The 19,310-nt window shown below is 40.9% G+C and overlaps 1 protein-coding gene across 1 annotated transcript in view; it reads right to left on the bottom strand.

The window, feature by feature from the left end:
- grik3 (glutamate ionotropic receptor kainate type subunit 3) overlaps nt 1-19,310 on the bottom strand; it is a 146,868-nt gene that overhangs the window by 58,961 nt on the left and 68,597 nt on the right. The gene's annotated exons all lie outside the window — the stretch shown is intronic.

A 19,310-nucleotide genomic window follows, 5' to 3' on the forward strand; every position in this document is an offset into this window, starting at 1 on the left:
TAAGATATCCTTTCATTTCACCTGAATACTACATTGGTGGAGCAGATAACTGGACCTGGATGCTGTTCTTAAAATTCAAAGAAAAGTATTCTTTCATTTTTCAGATGGCGCTGACTGCTGCTCGAAACTTGCAAAACACTTCTATATAAACATCAAAGTAAAGTATTGCTTTAGATGGTGGTGTGTGTGTCAGACCATCAGTTAGCACTACATCTTGCGGCACAGCGAGAGATAGAAGAGGAAGAAGAAAGGAAAACTTGTTTTCTTGCAATGTTCTAAGGAGGATTTTCTTCAGCTGGATCTGCAAAACAATCTATGAAATCTTTTAAATTATAGAGAATGTGGATCATTTCAATGCCTCTGAACACGTCAAGTGGTCTCTCTATTTCTGTTCTTACTAACTGTTTGAGGAAGATCAAGACCTGGATGAGTGAAAAATTTCTAAGCCTAAATGATCACAAACCAGAGGCTATATTGTTTGCTCCAAGCATACATTGTGACTCTTCCCTAACTGACTGTGGGTCATTTAATGGCCGGTTGACTACATCGGTGACTAATCTTGGTGTTATCGGCTCGACACATGGGAGGCGACATCGCCTCTCCTCCATTCATTTTCAATGAGACATGCGCGACAAAGCGATAATCGCGGGTCTCCCTCCTACCAAGCGAAACGCGAAAAACGTGCATGTGAAATTTTGCGCTCGTGCACGTGTCGTGCACAGGCGACCCAGCGACACCATCCTAGAAAGTTGAAACATTTTCAACTTTTCATCGCTGTCGCTCAGACAAGGACCAATCAACGGAGGTTTCGTTCACTGACCAATGAGCGGACAGGATGCTCCGTACATCTCCGAGCAAACATGAAGGAGAAGTTGATTATTATTATGTTTTATAAAGTAAAATCAGAAGTAAGATTTCACATAACTCTAGCAGCACCTTGTGAAACATCACATCTACCACTTTTTAACTCTGAACCGCTTAAATAACCTTAATTCCCTCCAACCTGACACAGCCAAACAAAACAACGGAAGTTTCGATTTCGCCATGGAACAGAACGTGTAGACGGCTTTGCCGCTGGCCGCTGCCGCGGATCGCCTCCCGTGTGTCAGGTAATAAAAGCGACGGCGACAAATTTCGCTGATCGCGGTCGTTTATCGCCTCCCGTGTGTCGAGCCCATTAAACTGGATAGCGCCCTTAGTTTTGATACCCACATCAATGGAGTGATCTCCACCTCCTTTTTCCACCTTCATCAGTTGGCAAAGATCAAACCAGTTTTGTCACGTCATGATCTTGAGACGGTAGTCCATGCTATTATTACGGTGCGATTGGCTACTGCAACTCTGTTTTATTCGGTGTGAGCAAGGGCTCAAGGGCCAGGTTGCAAATGGTGCAGAATGCTGCTGCTAGATTTTTAGAGGGCAGGCGCAAGTTTGACCACATTACTCCTGTCCTGGCTGCGCTTCATTGGCTGCCCGTTGATGTAAGGATTCATTTTAAAATACTTTTGCTGGTTTTTCAAACGTTCAATGGTTTGGCCCCTCCTTACTTGGTGTCACTGCTTCAACCATACACCCCTGCACGGTCACTCCGCTTGGAGAACCTCATGCTCCTCTCGGTCACAAGATCGCACCTAAAGACACGTGGTGATAGGGCCTTTGCTGTGGCAGGTCCTAAGCTTTGGAACGAGCTTCCTCTCCGCATAAGGGCCTCCACCTCTGTTGCGGTTTTTAAGGCAAGGCTAAAAACCTACTTTTATGATTGGTCTTTTAAACTTTCCAACTAGTTTTTATTGTTTTACTTATAGCGATTTGTGCACTCACTGTATTTTTATCTGTATCTTGTGATACAATGTTTTTATCTTCTGGATTTAATGTTTTATGTTTTTACTTGATCTGTGTAGTGCCTTGGTGGCATCTTTTTGCCTGTAAGGTGCAATTTACAAATAAAGTTGAGTTAAAACCAGCTTCAGTTATGGGGATTTAAGAGTTTTAATGATCTCATCTGAGTTTTATACCATTAACCTGTGAATTCTGCAGCAACAAAATGTAAAACTATGCTATAAATCTTCCTTGCAGTGGAAATTTATGGACGTCTCACCAGCATATGACTTTTTTTAGACGTTGAATTCATGGCATACACTTTTTATTCTGTGACAAGATAAGTTAGAATTTTTTTAAAACTGAAAATACACCTGCAAAAATTTTGTCCATAAAATGCAACTGCATAATTTCATCTTCAAAAATTCTACAGCAGAATTTCAATGTAAAAATGTCATCAGCAAAACATTTAACAACGGAGGTGAGGTATGGAAGAAATACAGTGTCATCAGAATATAACTTCTTTTATAGACATTGATTTTATGAAACATAATTTTAATTCTTTTTAATTATTAATTAATTTTTTTTAACCTAAAGTACACCAGCAAAAATTCCATCCATATGCAACTGCAGAATTTCATCTTCAAAAATTCTGCATCAGAATTTCAACATAAAAACTTTATCAACAAATATTAAACGGCTAAATTTCATCTGCAGAAAATCTATAACAAAATTCTACGGCAAAAATTCAACAACAACCGAGTTGGCCTGGTGATCCAATCCAAAGCATTCGATCGAGTCGACACCTCGCTGGTGTCACGCGATCAGAGAAGCGTAATTTAATTAGCTAAAAGCCACTTGTTTCAATCAAGTTACGATTACTTTTGCTTGGGTACCCAGGAGGTCAACTCAGTTGTCAAATTTTTGCTGAGAAAATTTTACGTTGCAATTCTGCAGTTAAATTTTTCTGATAAAATTTGACTGGTGCATTTTCAGTAAAACAAAATTCAAATACCTAAATTCACAGAATAAAAAATTGATGCCGCAAATTCAACATCTAAAAAATGTCCTATTCTAGCGAGACTGTATTTCTTCCATATAATTCACCTAAAAACATCCAAGGATGCCAGTCAGTGTACGTTGCCTCTTAATTCATTGAGACTCATTTTAAAACCCAACTCAACACCCTTCAAAGCAAGAGCCTGCTCAGTTTAACACTAAAATAGGCAGAGAGCCACGATTGATGCAGAATTGGTAAGATAACAAGTGTAACATGCACTGTCAAATATAAGACAGCAAAGTCCCCCTGTGGCTCGGTAACAGCCTCTAAGAAGACAGTTGAGACAGCTTCTTAAAAGATGCTTGCAGGAACATCAGTTTATAGAGAAATCAGCTCCTCAACCTCCACTCTCATCATATTATCCATTTCTGTAACAAAGCAAAATGTCTCTGCCATCTTCTGTCACAAAAAAAGAAGAAACAAAAATTTCACTTTTATCAAAAGTTATAAATGTCTGTGCTTAAGGTTAAGTTTTATCCATCATTTGAGCTACAGAGACAGCCTTTGAACCCCTTTCCAACAACATTTCAAAGCTTCAATCCATACGTGTATCTACTCCCAAGCTTCTATCTGTTAGATAATAAAACACACTTTATAATAATATAAAGTGAAAACCCTAGCCAGAACTTCTAACTGAAGGGCTTGGTGGCAATTTTTCAATGGCTTTAAAACCTTTCTGAATGCTACAGATGATAACTTAGAAAAAATTGCTTTGTAAGATAAAAAAACAAGTGTTTGGAGGATATCGGCTGAAGAAGATTCCCTTTTTAGGTTCTTTTTTAAAACACAGGAAAGGTTTCTCTTTACCTTGCTGACAGTTTCGTTTGCGTCTGCAAACATCCTCAGAGCTGACGCTGATGGTGGCGTCACTTCTTACTCGTCTATCTGTGGGCAGCAGAAGACGTTGTCGCCCTCTGATGCCCGCTCTCCCCTCTCCGATGATGCAGTCCTGATGATACGATCAATGTGTAAACCCCATCGTCTCTGTTCATGGTCCCGTATCCACGTCACCTTATCTCTATGGCTTCCTTTATCCATCTTTTGTATTTCTGTTGTTCCTTGTTTATGATCCTTGTGTTGTCCCAGTCCATTACATGGTTTTCTCTTGTGCAGTGATCTGTTACGGCTGACTTCTTTATTGTGTCTATTAACAGAGACGATGGGGTTTACACATTGGATTGTGCATTGGACTGCATCTTCGGAGAGGGGAGAGCGGGCATCAGAGGGCGACAACGTCCTCTGCTGCCCGCGGATAAACAGAGCAGGAAGTGACGCCACCATCAGCGTCAGCACTGAGGATGTTTGCAGACGTAAACAAAACTGTCAGCAAGGTAAAGATAACCTTTCCTGTGTTTTAAAAAAGAACCAACAATGGAATTAGAGGCCAAACACAGAAAGAATGCACCAAAGAGGCTGAAAAAGATGTTGTGAATTATATACAAGCGCCTGATTAGGACAACGCCAGCACAAACTTCAGTTAGGCTAAATGATATTTGTTAAACTGAAGCTATAACTTGATTCCTAATGAGAAATTGTTGCAGTTGATAGAATTAGAAGACATTTCTTCCATTTTAGCTCCTCCTCATCTGTATCTACTGCTTTCAGATCACGTGTCTGCCCTCTAAATACACAAAAACACCATCACCATACATGTTTTTAACGCTTGGTGATCATGTGCATGCCCGTATTGAGAGATAAAAGTGAAAGGATGACTGAAAGGGTTCTGCCAGTTTTTATTCATCCATATTTTCCCATCAGAATTTCTTAAAGACAAAGTCCACTTACTTTTTTCAACACATTTGCAGTGTTCTCTAGTATAAATGAATGCCTCGTTGTTGATCTGTGTGGGAAAAAGCTCTTTTTTCATGGTCTAAAATTGAAACAGAGCAGAGGTGAGAACCAGATGGCTTATTTCCTGACATTCACACCTCTCCTCTGATTGGCTACCGGCAACGTGACTCTGCTTTGTGACGTTGAAGCTTTATCTCCACAAATAACATGAGCCTGGAGGAGTTCTTCTGTGTGGTGTAGGTACTACTGCTAACTGTAAGCTTCTATGAGCCAAGAAGTGCTCTGCTCTCTCCTGGATGCAAAACCAACAACAACAACCTTCCCCGTTGTGCCCCAAGATGGGTGAGTCCATGAATGCTAATTTGGCATTTTGACCTTCAGTGGTCACTGACTTTTCTAATCTGAGCATCTCCCACCTATTTTCTATTAGCGGCTAAAGCAGAAAATAGAGGTAGAAAACCATTTTTACATGTGGCCTGCATAGTAAACTCAGGGTTTAATGGGTTAAATGGAGGATTTCCTGTGTAAAAGATTGGGAGTAGCTGGTATAGCACCTATGCTTGATTATTTAAACATTAGATATCTGCAGCCCTGCAGTCATATACACTATTTTTGTTCATAGTTCTTCTTAAGTTAAACTCATAAATTATGCATGTAGCTGACAGAAACAAAGCCCTTAGTTGCATAGATGTTTCCTTGGGATTTCTGCTTGCTAAATATCAATGCAGCCACTCGTTTTTATTCTTCATTTGAACATTTTGGAAACAATTTTCAGTATCTTTGCAAAGCAGTTTTTAACTAGTGGACAAAAAAACAACAACACCATAGAAATGCAATAAGAGAACAACATTTACAAAAGACACGAGAAAGTACAGATCAGTTGGAGTTGATCCAACGAGCACTCACCATGGTGACTCTGTTTTTGGTTTAAAGGGCTTTTATACCATCTATGATACCACCGCTGCTTTTTCCTCTGCCGTGATTTCAAAATTAACCAGTTACTGATCTCTTCTATTGATGACATGTTTGTTTTGGTTGTACGCCACAAACCCGGTTCTCTACCCGGTCTGAGCTCTCTACTGTGCCTCCTAAAGGAACCCTCCAGTACTACATACCGTGCCGCAGCAAGTCGCAGCCTGCTGTCTGCTCCAATGCGATGTTAAAAAGCAAATATAATTCGGCCCTTAACTCATTCACTGCCAGCCGTTTCCTGGTCGCTAAAGCCCTTCGCTGCCAGTGTTTCTCAGCATTTTTACTGTTTTTTTAAGAGTCACAGAACGTTGCGCGCTTGGATGATGTCGACGCCAAAACTACCAAAACAAAGAGCAGACTCGCCTCTCACATCAGGAAGAATCCGCGCGTTTCAAGCGTTATCTGTTCTTTCATAATTCGTTGCCGAATTGTGATCGGCAGAAGCTTTTCCGGTTCGCTCCTCGCTTTTTTTACAGCAGCGGCCCAAAACGATCTCCTAACACATGGATTTTCTGCTTCCTGATCCCGTGACGTGTGACGTACGCGGATGGAGATCGGCTTTGGAGCTGAGATGTTTGTTCTCACGGTGCGGGGGCTCGCTCCGATGCCCACACAGTAAAAACATGCAAATGATGACTTTAGTCGTCAATGGCAGTGAATGAGTTAAAGTTGGTGCCATTCAAACTGACACAAACATTGTACTGATGACCTCTGAAGCGCCTTCTTCCACATAAGCCCTTAAAACCTGAGTAACTATGAACTGACCAGTAAACAAGGTCAGTGCGTTACCTTGCCAACAATTATCAGAATACTGGCAGACTACATGGTGACCTCTTGGGTCCTGGCAAACCTCTAAGCAACATTTTCTGATCAGTCTAATTGTGTCCCCGTCCTTTTAATAAACTTTTAAGATGTTTTGCGTGATTGTCATGGAATATAAAGTAAATTCACTTTTATTCCTGTGTTTTAGCTCTGTGCTGGATTCTCTACTTTCGTGGCCTATCACATAACACTGAAGGTCAGTCTGGTATTATTCCACTAATCCTAGAAAATACCTTGTTGCAGAGAGCTAAGCTGGGAAATAGTGGCAGTCACCAGCTGATGCCCCTGAACGCATCCCCAGTGCCAGGATCACAGAATCGCACACCTCTGTTGCCGTGGGGGAAGTGGCAAACCAGAAAGCCGAGCTCATCTCACTATTTATGACTCAAAGCCTTCTCGGATCGTGAGGGGACGTGATGCATAAACCTGCCCGGTGGAATGTGTCACAATAAAGTAAATGAATCCTTCCATTTCATGGGGAAATCTCATTAGAGTACATTAAGTAATTGCTGGAGTATATAGTAATTTCACTGTTAAGAGGATAGAATGTGCATTGCTCAGAAGCACTCTAAAAAATTTAATAAACACTGGGAAACCAGAACGTTGGGAGGAAAATCCTGCAGATAATTTGCTTTCCTCATTTTTTTTTGTACCAGAAATCTGCCATAAGCACAATAGCGAGGCTTAATGCGCAAGACCTCCTGCAACTCCATCAACTAACGGCCAAGCTGTTCCGTTTAGCATCATAGAGATTTTTCTCTAATGATGCAGGGCCTGGATGTTTACAAGTTCCCATTTAAACAACTACACCGAGTGTTCCTTATTGCAGTGGGCGTGCACAAATTGAGATGCATGAATTTCAGATTTGCTCTTGTGGATCACAGTCAAAAGGCTTCAAATTAGCATGTCTCCAATAGACAAGAACACAAAAGCTTTTAATTAGTCTCTAAGGTCCTACCACAATATATAAATCAGCCACTAATTGCGGCTCTTTCCATAATTTGTCCTTTGAGGACTTTGTGCATCAGCTGCATTGAAACGTTACAGATTGATATATGTGAAGAGATGGTTTAAACTTTAAACTGCAGAAACACAGATGAAAGAGAACTTCATGACATGTCAATGGAAGAAGAAGGATCAGTGAGCGGCGCCACGACAGAATTTGATAGAAAACAAAAGTAGACAGAGTAATGGTCTGCCATTACTCCGGCGTTTAATCTGTGTCAGCGAACGTAGTTTCCTAATGTCTTGCCTAATTACCAATTTAAACTGCCAGGAGAATCTTCTGTTGCTAATAAAGTTTGTGTAATCATAATGGCTGGTGACAAAAAAATAAGAACACGTTCATATTAACCATTCAAACTTCAAGACTGATTTTCTCTAAGAATTTGATAGAAAACAAAAGTTTTACGCCAGAGTAACACTGGAAGAACATTGGAGTATGATCGGAGTAATGGTCTGCCATTACTCCGTTGTTTAATCTGTGTCACTGAGCGTTGTTTCCTAATGTCTTGCTTAATTATCAGTTTAAACTGCCAGGAGAATCTTCTGCTGCTAATAAAGTTTATGTAATCATAATGGCTGGTGACAAAAAAAATTATGCACATGTTCACATCAACCTTTCAAACCCAAAGATTTAGTTTCTTCAGCGTTTCAACACCAATAACGCAGCTCGGAATCTAATCCCCAAACCGTTTCCATCTTGGACACACCCCCCTGCATCTCATCAACACATCGGTTCCGTCACAATCGAGACTAACAACCCCGACAGCTCATGGAGGTAGGGAGAAGCGGTATTCATAGGCAGTTTGTACTCGTTAAGCAACAACTACGGCTACAGTTATTAAACTTGACTCTCCCATATTCCAGTCAGAATTGACAAAAATCGTCAGGTGAGAAGCGAAACGTCGTCAAGAATCCAAACAAGTCCAGCTGCCTTCTTTTGTACCTTTTTGAATTACTCAAAAAATGATGTATGCCAGAAAAGCATTAAAAAAATCACACTGTAGGATAAAAATAAAACTGTTCTAATGATATATGTGACTACGGTTTGGGCTTTTAAGTAGATAAAATGTTATTATTTAAGAGAATAAATTATACATTAAAACATTTGGCCCTGTGTGAAATGAAAGCCTCTGGTGATGTGTGATATGAATGTTAATGAAGCTGAATTTTAATCTTAAAACAGAACCTGTGGGTGCAGGGAGATCTACTGGGCCTAAAGGAACTGACAGAGACATGCTGGGAAGAGTCAGAATCAGAGGTTTCACATTTTAGCTTAACATGCCCCTGCAAGAACTGATGTAGCAGCATGAAAGCCCCACATGTTATGCACCCGCAAACATCATGGGCGTACGCTCAAGCTTAAACCCACCCTCTGCTGTTGTGTAGGGGCACAGTGCCTGCAAGCTAGCTTATTTGGTCTGGTTGGAACTGCATGTGTATCACAGAAAATACAGAGTGGGATCCTGGGAAGCAGAAGGAACAGTTTGTTCAATCTGCTCTTTAACTGTATTATTTCCTGCAATTTCAGCTGTTAACTTTATTTTTTCTCTGTGTTTTTCTCCCCAGAAGAAGCTACAATGATGTTCTGCTGAGCTGTGGCGGCCTCATGGAGGGGGCCATCATCTTGAACACTGTTGCTAACCATTTAATCATTCTCCCTCTCCTGGTGATAACACTTTACTTTCCTTGACATTGGATGTGCTACTGCTAGTTTACCTGTTTAATTATAGATCACTAGGATAAATACAATAAAGTTTATCTCTCGCCAAATAGAATATTTACTAAGAAATCACAATGTAACCATAGACACATTACTTGGTGTGTGCGTGCGTGCGTGCGTGCGTGTGTGCGTGCGTGCGTGCGTGTGTGTGTGTGTGTGTGTGTGTGTGTGTGTGTGTGTGTGTTTGTGTGTGTGTGCTCTGTCTTCTCGATCCCCAGTGAGTCGTGGTGGATGGCTGCTTTTACTGAGCCAGGATCCTCTGGAGGTTTCTTTCTGTTAAAAGGGAGTTTTCCTCTCCACTGTCGCTAAATGCTTGCTTACTATGAGGATTGCTGTAAAGTCACTGACACTAGTCAGTGACTCGATGCAATCTGCTGGGTTCCTTATATAGGAAACTTTTTTCTGATTGGCTTAATGAACTGACCTGTATTGGAATGTTTATTATGTGAAGTGCCTTGAGACGACTCTTGTCATGATTTGGCGCTATATAAATAAACTTCAATTGAATTGAATTGAATACTATAGCAAACCCAAGAAAGGGAAAACAGTTTTGGAAACAAACTTAGTCACATTTCAAACGTAAGGGAATTTGGGTTGCTTTAGACAGACAGATATAGATATAGATAGACATAGATATAAATATAGATATAGATATAGACAGACAGACAGAATGGGAAATGGGCTTCAATACAAATGGTTGTTTCCCGCTTGGTCCTAGTGCTCAACCAGTGTCTATTTATTATAGCATAATATTGTTTTGGACGGTAAAGAGTGCAGGGGTCAAAACTGGCCTTTGGAAAAGGTGGGGAGGGGGACATGTCCCCCCTAAATTACGTCCATGTGAAGAAGTAGTTAATCATTTAGTTGGTAATGCAGCCCCAGGGGTTGAAAAGATCCTTCCTGGGAATCCCTTCCTCAGGTCTTCTCCAAGGTACTGAGGAGGAAGGGTATGGCTGATGGCTCAGATAGAGGAAGGGCATTTGGTCAGGACGGCTCCTGGACGCCTCCTGGAGGAGCTGTTTTCAGGGGGTTCCTGGGTTGGTGTAGGGATTATATCTCCTCGGAGTCCCGATGGAGGAGTTGGTGAAAGTGGCTGGAGAAAGTATGGTGAAGGCTTTCCAGCTAAGGCTGCTGCCCCTGTGAATCAGACCTTGATAAGTGGAAGATGATGTGGTTCGAGGTGTAAATAATTTATCCGGAGTCCCCTCCAAGAACAAAAATAATCTTGCATGTCTTCAATTCTGATTTTCAGGGTTTAACTAAAGATTGGGAACACTTGAAATCCTTGTGTGTAGTGATACATCCACATTCATGAGAATGATTGTCCTTGTCTCCAGAAATATTATGCCCAAAACTTTGGGATTAAAACCCATTTAAGCATTTAGATAGCTTTCCCAGCATGTTTCCACTTTAAACAGCGCACAGCATTTTTATTCCCTCTGCCACATAATATATATAATATATAATATCTACATAAGCTCAAAATAAATGCAGTAACTACAATTTGAAAGAGAGCCAAGGTCATTTGTGCTATCTGCTTTTTTATTTTACTTCTGAGCTAAAAACTGTAAGACCATTGCGTCCAACATGAAATTTGTGCAGAGAGACAAGAGCAATGACCTTTCATGTTATGTTTTAGCAAGCAAGAATCTGGCCATATTGTGTCTGCAGCTACTACCAGCTATTTTTAGAGGGACTACCAAATGAGAATTATTTCATTGCGGCTCGTTTTTCCTCGAATCACAAAACAGAATAAAAAATTTGTTTCAGGATAAAATGTGAAACCTGAAGTGAATCTACTCTACTTAAAATACATTTTCATTGTCATTTGGTGTCTCTGATTTTTGTTTTCATCTGTGATCACGAAATGAAGTGAGAAAGTGTTACCCCGGCTTTCCACAGCAGCCGTCAGCAGCACGTTACTGCAGCAGCACGTCATAGCTGCTGATAGGAACCGCTGTGGTCAACAGAACCTTTTCCACCGGAGCCGTCAGCAGCGCGAGTCGGCCGCGTCTCAGGAGCAGCATGTCGCGGCCTTTACGCGCCGGTTCTATTTTCTACGCGCGACGCCTCTGAAACGGGTCAATTTAGACATGTTTGGGGAAGGAAAGACAGGAAATCGGACGCGGAAATGGAGAGAAGCTCCCGAGATTTTCAGAATAAAGAACGTACTGCCTTCCCGTCGCTTTACTTTTTAAAAAGTTACTAACTGTGCGGCCCCGTGAGAAGTTATCACCTAGCTAGCGGTCTCCTTTGTTTTTCAGGTCCGTATTGGCGAGTATAAAACGGACAGAACATAAAACAAAAACCATGTTGTAATTTTCTCCTGCTTGTTGTTGTGTTTACTGACGAAGTCACTCATGTGACTTCGTGCTCGGTCGGTGACAGCTGCTCCCCTGCTGCTTCACGTCTCGTGGGAAGGGCCAAGCAGCAGCTTAAGCGAGCAAGACGTGCTGCTGCAGTAACGTGCTGCTGACGGCTCCCGTGGAAACCCGGGGTAAGATCCCTGCTGGAAAAGCAGCATAGATGGTTACCAGCATCTGCTGCTTTTGGGTGCTGGTATGCTAATCCAGCATGATATGTTGGTGATTGGATGCTGGACCTGCACCTAAACCAGCTTCAGAACACAACATATTCTGGTAACCACCTGATCTGTGCTGGATTTTTCAGCAGGGATGGGGATCCAGAAGCATTGATAGAAAAAAAAAAGTATTAATTTCTATTTACATGTATTTTTTTTTTTTTTTTGTTATTGCTTTTCACTTTAAGAAATACTGAGACTTGTTAGAACAAATTTCTTCCTGCCTGACAATCCATTTCAGAGGGCCAAACAATGAAGCTAGCTCATTATGCTTTTGGATACATGTGTGCTCGCCCACTGCATTTCTGAGTGTTGCTCTTTTGTACTTTCTCCTCACTGGCGGGATTACCAATCTACCCGTGAATAGCTTCCTGTCTCCCTGGATGTGCAACAGCAACAATGATGGCAGCAAACAATGACCGGCACAAAGCGCATACACAAATCACAGCGAATATTCGAAAACGCTGCCAATTTTAGAGAGAATATGTTCGCTCGTAATTATGCGTAACGACACAACACCGGAGACCGACTGTTATACAATAGTGAGACCAGCGGTGGGGTTAGCCAAAGCTGCATTCTGTATCACACAAAGCGAAATCAGGCCAGGAATCTGTTTCATTTAATCAATGATGAGTATCATGAGAGGAAATTAAGGTTGCCGGTTAATTAATGGTGTCTGGCAGCGTGTTGGCTCATTAGTTAGCAAAGTCATCTCACAGCAAGACAGTTCAGAGTTTGATCTTAGCTGTAGTATATTAGCACATGTCTACCCTCCACCACCACCATCCTGGTTAGTCCTTATTTTAGTCCTAACACATATATGCCAGGTGTTTCAGAGAAAGAGACGAGTGACCTGCACAGGAGGGCTGCATACCTCTTAACTAATGTCCCTCTGTTTTCCTTATCAACAAAAGGCAGTTGTGGAGTAGATTAATGGATGAGCTGCTTCACCGAAGTGCTCATTGATTTACAGACTAAACAAGTTCATGTTTGTTTAAAGGTGCATTATGTAGAAATGAAGTAAAAACGACATCTGTGGTAAAATTTGGTTACTGCAACCACTTTAAACTACTCTGGAGCTTTTTGACGTCTGTCGTCAAATTATAATTGTCAGTGCTGCAGTAGTAGCTCGCAGGAGACATGACACCCCCACACTTACTGATGGTAAACATTAGTTAAGTCCCTCCTTCCTTTGTTTCGAAAGGAGAAAAACTGATAATCTCCATAGCCAGTTGGATATGAAATATATTTCAGTTCAACTTTCCTTCCAAATGAGTGTAACATGGGATTTCACTTTTTTTTCTAATGGCCACAAGAGGGTGCTAAAAGCAAGTCAAAACTGCTTACTGTCCCTTTAAGTCAGTAGAAGGAAAAGTGCCATGTTTAATTTGTCTCCAACAGCAGCTGAATCGCATTCTCCCTAATGGTGACACTAATGTGTATTAGTACAAGTATAAATACAAAGTAAAATACACGGAACTAACAAAGTACATGAAAGTAACAGACATTTATAGAAACCACAATATAAAAACATTTAAAAAGAGAAAATATGTTTATATTATAAAATCATATGAAATAAAACCCTTATAATTAGGAAGTATGTAAAATCCACTTGACACATTTTTACGAGTGTCCTCCGCGCAGTATTTATCGTCTGGCAGATGTGTATGTTTACATTTTTGCTGCGGCGTGCCAGGTGTGATGGGGGAGACTCTCAAGGTCTCTGCGGGCCGTCGAGTAGGTGCGACAGACAGCTGGTATGATCGACTCAGAATTCGCAGGATTCTACTTCCAGTCGGCGGACTTGAAATCAATATAAGGAATCGAAATTTAAAAATTTGAATGATTCTGGGCAAAACTGACAGTTAGTCCCAGTTCCAATCGATGCTCAATGCCCAACTCTGCCTATCTTGGCCTGCGACCGTAAAAGTTGTTTTTTATTTTGCATCCAGGAGAGAGTAGAGCATGTCTTAGCTATTAGAAGCTAACCATTAGCATTAGCAACCCCACAACATAGAATATGTTCAGGCTTGTAATTTATAGACATAAAATATCTACTTTGCATTTATTACCAAAGAAAGAAAAGGACCAACAAAGAAGAGTCTTTTATTTTTTTGCCAGTCAGAGGCAAATGGTTTGCATATCGTGAATATTAATAATATAAAAATTAAAAGTAATTATTCTCTTAATACTGGGTGGGATAGTTAAGTGCAAATGTAGTTTTTAGTACTGTATAGGACAATTTCTGTTTTCAATTCTGGGTTTCCTATACTGTTTTAGTTTGTAACACTTCATAGATCATCCAACCAGGGGCAGGAGTTGTAAATTAGCACCAGCTATATACTCCGAATGTGTCGCATAAATTGCAACTCGCACCATGTTGGACAGCAATGTTCCTGCCAAATAAAGATTAAACAGAATCAAGACTCTAAATCCTGCCGTTGTCCAACCTTTAACCCTCCAACTAACTTCTACTTCCTGAAACAAGAGCGCCAGAGTTTCTTTCCACTGAAAATGACGCAATTTATTGGTCGATACAAGAGATCACTGCAAATGTATGGAAACAACGACAGACTCCCTTAATGTTGTGTTGTAAATAACAAAAGACGGTCTATTTATTAGGTCTTTGACACAAATCTTTGGCATTTGTTCTTGGTATTACTTGGTATTGTGAACGATGGTGGCACAGGAGTTAAGTGCTCGCCCAATAATTGGAAGGTTGCAGGTTTGAGCCCTGCTCAGTTTGTTGCTGTTGTTGTGTCCTTGGGCAAGAAGGACCACCCTTGCCTGCTTGGTGGTGGTCGGAGGAACCGGTGGCGCCAGTGCTCGGCAGCCTCGCCTGTGTCAGTGTGCCCCAGGGCAGTTGTGGCTACATTGTTGCTCACCCCCCCCCCCCCACCAGACATGTTTCGGCTAACGACTCTATCCATCATCAGAGCTCGCCGGTGTTGGTGGCGTCACTTCCGTTTATCCATTAACAGATGCTAAACACTATAGTCTGTATATATTAGACACATCAAAATAACTGCACATTATTTTTTAATCCTTTGATATTCCTTTCTGCAGTTTAAAAAGAACAGAACTGCTGTTTAAACAGCTTGAACCCTTTCAAAAGCAGGTCACTGATTTGTTAGAGGGCATTTAATTCAACGTTGAGGCATGCACTACGCTGCAAAAAAAAAGACAGGAAGGTAACAATGAATGAAATCAAACCTCTAATTAATATGGGCATTGCTGTTGGATTTTAGTAAAATAAATCTAATGTACAATTAAAGGAAAAAACTGTTGTTATCAGTTGTGATTATCAGACAAGCATCCGGTAAAACATTTCTCCACAGGTTTAAAACCACGTGTGTCACGAAGATGAACGCTCTTCCTGCCGATCCGGCTCGCTTCAACAACTCGTCTCTCTCTCTCTCTCTCTCTCCGACTCTCTACTAAGCCGATGTGAATTAGAGCTTCTATTTGTCATTCAGACTGTTTCCCACAGTCGACATTGTTGCTTTAATGATGCATTTAACTTACCATTGTTGCCAGCAGAAACAAATAATTGTTTCTTCTAATCCCCCATCACAATCTGTGCTGCAGAATCACTGTTTATATTTCAAACTTTGACAGGCTGTGCAAAGAGCAAAAACATACGTTTAGCTATAAAACCACCCTGGAAATTCTGCCTGCATCTTAGGAATTCAGATTGAGACAAATAAAGGCAAATTCTGGGCAGAAAATGCAGGATTCTATGTATGTTACAATTGCACAAAAATGTGACTTTTTTGTTGTAATCACAGTATTTACAATCACAACCATAATGTAAATGTGAACCCATAATGTGACAGACCGTTTTAATTACTTCTCCCGACAACTCACTGACCGTCCACACTGGATTTCATCCTGCTTCATCGCAGCTGAAAGCCATTCTTATTTATTTGATACGATTAGCAGCACTTATGCAGCCCTATAATGTTGTGATATCTCCACTGTCAGAGGACTGTCAGGTAACAACACAATTGTAAAATCTAATTTTATGCTCAAGTGGTTCTGCTTCTGCAATTTATCGCCGCTATCGCTCACCTTCTCCTCTGCTCGCTCCTGCTAACTTTACTCTTACTCCCCCGTCTTTGCCGGTCTTCACCCTCTCTCCTCCACGCATAGTGAGGTGTTTTCATCTCATTATCATTCCCAAACATTCACACCGGATAATCTGCCAGGGCGGGAGCCTGTGCTCTGCGCCGTACACGGCACGCTGGTTGTGATTAGAGGTGTTGAGTCGTGCATGCAATAAAAAAAAAAGACCTTTTCTTCCCTTAAACTAAAAGTAATAGGATGTCGTTCCCCTGACGTGCATTAAAAAACTTGACCATGTCAATTAAATCCTTTAGTAAGATGAATCTGATTCATTTTTTACTGTATGAGTACAGTTGCAGGGCAGCCAGTGGATACATGGAATTGATTTGCTGCAGGGCTCACTTGCCCTTTTACAATCCACAAATCTCTTTCCAGAAATCTCACACAATGCATGGCAAACCTCCTTTAGACAATACCGTTTCACAATGAATGACACAAACAACAACCTTCCGGTCCTGCAGCCCATTGTTTACGTAAAGGTAAAACTTCCTCCATGCCAAATCCTCATCTCAGTGCCAGTTCAATCAACGGCTTTGTCAGGACAGCAGAGAAGGAGACAATAGCAACTTATGCCAAGTGGATGGCAGCTTCGTGATCCGCCAAGCTACCTGTGTCCATCACCATCCCTGCGCCATCGTTTCCTCACCTGCAGCCACCTGTCTTTGTTCACATATGGCGGCAGAAATATGCAGACCTGCGGCCTTGGCACTTTGTCACAGTAGGACTCAAAGCTGGCCAACAGCACAAAAAGCTTCCCAGTGTGCACGAAATGAAGGCTTTGGAAGGAGCACCATTCTAACAGTGTGCAGCATATGTGTGTGTGTGTGTGTGTGTGTGTGTGTGTGTGTGTGTGTGTGTGTGTGTGTGTGTGTGTGTGTGTGTGTGTGTGTGTGTGTGTGTGTTTAGAAAGTAAGCTTCCATAAAGATAAATGCAGGACACGGTTACTTATAGTAGTACCATGGCAACGTTTTCTATAAGCTATTTGATCATGACCCCAAACAAGCGTACTCACTGGCTGGTTCTGGGAGTTTCTTCTGGTTTAAAATACGTTTCATTCTGAGCTGCACCGTTTTGATCTTATCAAAAACAGATCAAATGGAAAGTCCTGCCATACAAACACAAGACTCGCTTTCATATGTTGTGCATGTATAAGGGATTTCAACTTTTAGTATGTGAAATATTTTTACCATTACTTTAATATGATTTTGTACCCAGGAGACAATATTCAGCATGCACGCACACTTAGACACACACGCGCACACACACACACACACACACACACACACACACACACACACACACACACACACACACACACACACACACCAGATATGAGCCCTCAAACGTATTTGCCGTAGGGCATCTATACCCTCTCTTTTTAAAACTATTCCTATAATGTTGGTTGAATTCTTGCAATCGTGTATACTGCAGAACCCCTCAAACAACAATCCAAAGAGGCTGGATTTGACCTTGTCCTTGTTTACTTTTAAATGTTAATTTTTTAAGTAGTAAAGTACAGACGTGTGTGTTTTTTTTGCATGTGATGAAACTCCCAATCACCTGCCAGATTTACCATGTCCAAAGTGACTGATCTCACTGAGTATTTCCATCAGGAAAATAACACTGACGGTCAGAAAGAAAAAACAATATTTGTTCAAAACTATTGAAGCACAACTGGATGATTGGCTTTTTACAATTTTGCCAATTTATGGGATGCATAATGTTTATCATCTTTCGTGCCAGGCTTCTAAAATGAGATTGTCTGGTGAACGATGACCAAGTCAAATGTGATGTTTATGTTTATGTTTATTTATTTATGTGATGCATGTTCTCATGCATTAAGACCTCATGCAATCTTTTATAGTGATGGTGATGACTCCCAGCTTCTACCACATGGGATTTAGGTCCATTTTTAAAGTTTTTTTTTTTTGCTCTTTTTACCTTGGCTAAAATTGTTTAGGATTATTTGTGGCTGCTATCTTGAAAAATTGTTGATTGTAAACATATTTGTAATGATTATTTTCTAAAACTAGAAATAAAATCTATCTAACAGTTCATAACATAAAAGTTCACTCAGTTTTTCATTACATTTGCGGTCTTTGGTACAACAAGTGCCTCATGAGTCGATGTCTGTGGGGAATAAGCTCTGGCGCTCTTGTTTCAGGAACTTAAAGTGAGCCAGAAGAGAGGAGAGCAGAAGACGGCAGGATTTGGAGTCGTAATACCTGTTATTCTGACCTCTCACCTCTGATTGGCTAATAGCAACTCAACTCTACCACTGACTGTTTGCTTTGCAACATTGATGTTTTATCTCCATACAAGCTTGAATGAGCTCAGCTGTGTTGTGGAGTTGCTAATGCTAACAGTTAGCTTCTACTTATATGCTCTACTCTCTCCTGGATGCTAATTCAGCAACAGCCCTTCCCACCATGGGCCAAGATGAGTGAGTCCATGAATGCTAATTTTCAATGTGACGTGCAACTGTCTGGCTTTCCTAATCCGAGCGTTCCCATGTTTGTTTTCTATCGGTGGCTAATGCAGGAAATAGGGCTAGAAGACTATTTTCATGTTTAGCCTTCATGTGAAACTCAGGGTGGGTGACCATATTTCACCATAAAGTAGAAAACAGTTTCTCAGTGACCTTTGTCTTTATTAAACACAATCATAGAAACAGACAAAATAATCATCACCTATTTTTCTTATTTTAACCAAGTTATAATTCATAATTGTCAAAAAGTAACAGCAGCTTTCCACTAACATCAAAAGATAAACAAATACAGCACTCTGATCAAATTCATGCAATCAAACACTTCAGAGAACAGATGAACGTTGTGTTTTTAACACTGATCTGTAGGCAGACTGTGAGCCTGTGAAGATTGTTTTATTCATTTTCCTGGTGTGTCTTTCTTTAAAGGAATGATTTACTTAAGTGTGCAACTAAGTGGCCTCTCTATGTTCCAGGCAAGCAAAATAGAGTGATTTTGTTGAGCATTTCTGCAACAGAAGACAACTGTATAATGATGGAATACGAGTGGAAGAAAAAGTCAAACAAAAAAGGAAATTGCAGGCTCCTCCATCAATTCAATGAGACCTCCACTTTAGCACAGCAGGGATGCCGCTGCAGGCTTTAGCCAGTAAAAATGCACAGTTGACTGAAAAAACCTGGATTCACCTTTATGACAGTGTGTTGTGACAGTCCATTGAAGAAATATCTGCTAGAAGGGGGTTGTGGTACAATTAATCATTCCTTTTGTGTTCTTTATCTGGGAACACTTGTGTTTGAGTGGCTCACGTTTTCCCAAAGCATATTCACTAAAAATAATCAGTGAAATATTATTGTTTAACTCCTTCTATGAACTCTTCCAGTCCGGTTTCCGTCCACTTCATAGCACAGAAACAGCTCTCCTCAAAATAA

Source organism: Nothobranchius furzeri, chromosome 5, assembly GCF_043380555.1.
Source record: "Nothobranchius furzeri strain GRZ-AD chromosome 5, NfurGRZ-RIMD1, whole genome shotgun sequence".
In the NCBI taxonomy this organism is placed as follows: domain Eukaryota; kingdom Metazoa; phylum Chordata; class Actinopteri; order Cyprinodontiformes; family Nothobranchiidae; genus Nothobranchius; species Nothobranchius furzeri.